The sequence below is a fragment of the Olea europaea genome, unplaced genomic scaffold (genome assembly GCF_002742605.1).
Source record: "Olea europaea var. sylvestris unplaced genomic scaffold, O_europaea_v1 scaffold116, whole genome shotgun sequence".
NCBI classification, from domain to species: Eukaryota; Viridiplantae; Streptophyta; class Magnoliopsida; order Lamiales; family Oleaceae; genus Olea; species Olea europaea.
In genome coordinates, this window is record NW_019229002.1 from 184,451 (window position 1) to 188,744 (window position 4,294).

Below are 4,294 nucleotides of genomic sequence, written 5' to 3' on the forward strand. Positions count from 1 at the left end.
TCAAGAAAGACGGCTGCAACAACTACATACACACAGAAAAAGGGAAGGCCGGCTGTTATTACATGTATTCAAGCACAGAAATTTCGACAGCTTTGAGGCATAAAAGGAGTTGAACTGGCCGGCTGGAAAAGAAAAGAAAACTGCAGAATCCTTATTCAATCTGTTTTGACAATGGGGCACCCTGATTTCATGCCTTCTTGCTTTGAAAAGTCAAATATTATGGTGCTGAAGAGAGTTTCAGACACAATTACTGCAGAGTAATAATTGGTGAATTTTTTTTTTCAATTGTTTTTTTTTAAAACTATTTTATTAGTCTGATTTTTTTTTTTTTTTTTTTTTTTTTTTTTTTTTTTTACAAAATACAGTTTTTTTTTCTTTTAAAAAAAAAAAATGATTTTTATCGATCTTTTATCAAATATTTATACGGGTCTCACTGTTTATTTTTAGTTGGACAATAGTCGAATACGTTCTTTTCCGTGAATGTATGATTTTGATATATTTGAATGTTCAAAATTATTTCTGATGATTGAAAAAATTAATGCCTAAAATAAGATTTTATTGAATTATAATATTTTTTTTTTATTTTTTTGTTTTTAAAAAAAAAAAAAAAATTTTTTTTTTTTTTTTTTTTTTTTTTTTTTTGCCTCTTAAAAAAAATCAGAGGTTTTCTCGTATTAAAAAAAAAAAAATAAATTGTTTTTCCCCCTTTTCTTGGGAATTTGAAAAAAAAAAAAATTGTTTTTTGCCCTTTTAAAATCCGGGGTTTCCTTATGTTTGAGGAAAAAAAACAAAAACTTTGAAAGTCGGTACCTTGATTTTTGTTGACTCTCTTCTTATCTCTTAAACAAATTAGAGTTTTTTTAGTTGAAACAAAACAACTTTGGAGGGTCGATTCCTTGAATTTTACTGACTATCCCGTGCCTCTTAAACAAATTAGGGGTTTTCTAACTCGTGCCTCTTAAATGAACTAGAGGTTTTTCTGTCCGTATCCCTTAAACAAACTAGGGATTTTCTAACTCGTGCCTCTTAAATGAACTAGAGGTTTTTTCTATCTGTGTCCCTTAAATAAATTAGGGATTTTCTAACTTGTGCCTCTCTTAAACAACATAGAGGTTTTTAACCGTGCCCCTTAAACAAGCTAGGGGTTTTCTAACTCGTGCCTCTTAAACAAACTAGAGATTTTTTTTGTGTTCAAAAAAAATAAAAATAAAATGTCCATCAAATATTTTCTTCCAGCAAACAAGAAGACACTTATCTCCATCAACAATGACAAAGACCTCAAGTTCTTGGAGTTCATTCAACATCAATGTGGAAGATTTGATTGGATCGATGTCTTCAAACTCAATATTCTACACCATATTGAGTTTGAGGGGAGGTTGTAAAATATGGAAATATTGTGTAGAATATTTCCCTTAAATTTTTCCTTTTAGTATAGGATTATTTACCATAGTTATTGATTGTACAATCTTTCCTTTTAGTATTATTTGTAACCCTATAAATAGGGTCTTCTATATTGTAATATTTAAGAACTTACATTGTAATATCCTTACGAGCTTACATTGAATAAATCATTCATATATTTCTTATCATAATATTAGAGCAATATATCTCTTAACATGGTATCAGAGCCACATTATTCTTAACACTGTGTATTTTGATTTCCATTTTTGTAGTTTGTTTTCAATTGGATTATAATCTCCTGCAGTTTTTCTTAGAATCCCATTTCGGAAAACAGTTCTTTTTAATCCAAACAGAGTTCATTTGTTAGAGGCCAATTTCGGAGTAGACACTTCCTTGAACTCAGTCAAGCTCACCAACTAAGAAATAATGCAGGTAAACTGATTGTGTTTATTCCTGAATAGCTTGACTGTTCTTCTTTTAAGTCATTATAAACCTTACGCTTGCAATCTTAAACATAATCTATATAAGCTTTAGTTGTTTGTGAGTGCACACAAATCTTTCGTTTATGCTATGTTCATTGCTTTATCGATAAATTAAGAGAGGTTGGTTCAATTCTAGGATTACTTTTATGCTCCCTATAAAAGGTGGACGTAATTGCCATTTGGACCATCATAAGGCAGTAAGAAATTTTTAATCCAGTCTTGGTTGATACTCTGGTCTCGGTCAAGCACACGTATTTTGTACTGTTTCCATGGTTAGTGAATTGTTTCCAGAGTTTTTGTGAATTCAGTTATTGTGGTAACTTAGAGATTTTGTAGAGCACAAGAATTCTGATTGCATTACAAAAATAAGACTGGCCATGATTGGCCATAAGACAATTGCCCATAAGTTTGAGTTTTCTCAATTCTTCACCAGTTCTTGATATTCTTTATGAATTAATGAGTCTCGTTGCCAGTTTTCTGGTGTTGTTTAGAATCAACAAAAAATTAGATGGTTGTTTGTGTATTCGTCGTTTTCCTAAATGCCACCTGCACCATACTTTGATTTATGCATAGCAATAATGTTGAACTTTCTGATGACTTTTGGCGCTGTGGTTTCACCAATTTGTGTATTGCCACTAACTGAGGAAAATGTTGAGAAGGTATTGGATGATGTGAGGCCTGGCCTAATGGCTGATAGAAGGAATGTGGTTCTACATGAGATCGATGGTCTTGTAGTATTTAAGCTCCTAGGAACTTGTGGGTCATGCCCAATTTCAACAACGACCCTGAAAATGGGGATCGAAACTCGACTGCATGATAGGATCCCTGAAATAGAAGCAGTGGAATAGATAGTTGACATGGAAACTGGTATTGAGTTGAATGAAAAAAATGTAGAGAAGATAATGGAAGAACTCTCCCTAAATTTGAAATATTTTTTCAGTTTCTAGGGGAAGATAGACAGTGGTAAGAGACTAAAAGAATACATTACAATAAAAGAAAGCAGATTGTAATGCATAATTGTCTCATAAGTTTTTTTACTGAATTGAGGATGTCCCTAGGATTGAAAAGCCACCATAATTTTTCCTTCTGTCTTTCAAGATTCCGATAATTGAATGGAATTTTGTGAATTTCCTTAGCCTTATTCAGATAGCCAGGGCAAGCATGTCGGAAGTGACTTGAGCTAGTAGAACTAATTAGTCTGACCATTAGAACAGCTAGTGGCGGAGCCTCACTCTTGAATTTTAGGGGTTGGAGCAAAAAAAAAAAAGTGGATAGAATTCTGTAAAGAGGATAAAATATGAAAATAATCCTGAAGGTTGGGTACCTAGAAGTCCGATGTAAAGGTTGATGTATTTTGCAACAGATATCTAAAGATTAAGATGAATTGTGCAAATTTTACACAAAAAAGGTGTGTGCCGGGGGGTGTTTCACTGTTTAGTTACTGCTGCAAAACGAAACTAGACAGGCCTTTGGACAGGCTAAGTTAATTTATATCAATCCGAATGTGGCTTCTTTACAAATGCCAAGTTCTGTCTTGTGGGGAAAAGATTTCAATAGCAGGAAAACAATAAAATGAGAACTGATTATTTTCTTAGAGATCAACTTTTACTTATTTAGCTTGAATGTTGAATCAAGGATCATTATTTTACCGTTCATTGGATTGTGATTTGTATTTTACAAAAAAAAGGTTGTACAAATGCTTATGATCCTTTTCGTGTTTCTATTTTGATTATATTAAAGTCTTAACATAACTTACTGAATATCCAGATTCTATCAGAGATTAGACCTTATCTGGGCAACCAGCTGGTGGAGAACTGGAGCTTGTTCATATTGAGGATTTTATCATAAAATCACCTTGATGGACCAGCATCATAAGTAATGACAGTCCGCGTAGCTCTAACACAGAAGTTAAGAGAAAAAATACCCGCTATTGCAGCTGTCCAGTTCATAGACTGAAATAGCTTTGTAAGAAAACTGAATATTATGAATGAGTAAATTCAAAAATTTTAATAGTATCTGTAAAGTTGAGAAGCAGTTCTTGGAGGATTGTAGCTGTGAGCTTGATTATTAAACTCCTGTACAATTAGTTCTTAAAAACTGTTTGAAAATAGATGTAAATTAAGTCACCAAAAGAAGGTCCATTGCCTTAAAGAAATGAATTCTTTTTGCATTGCAAGATAATTGACAAACATCTTAAACTCATTCCTCTGGTTATGTTTAGTTCAGTGTACCAAACATACATATGATATCTGTACATGCAGCACAAGACTTATTTTGTTCCATGATGTTATTTAATACTATTTAATTGAGCATTTTGTAAGCATCGGAGAGATTAATGAGCATTAAAATTTAAAAAATTACTCTATACAAAAGGTATTCAGACGGAGAGTTCCTTCATTTTAAGCTCTTTT

At 32.3% G+C, this 4,294-nt stretch overlaps 1 pseudogene; it reads left to right on the plus strand.

The window, feature by feature from the left end:
* Positions 1-2,497: 2,497 nt before the first annotated feature.
* Positions 2,498-3,839, plus strand: LOC111373725 (annotated as a pseudogene).
* The last annotated feature ends 455 nt before the right edge of the window (positions 3,840-4,294 follow it).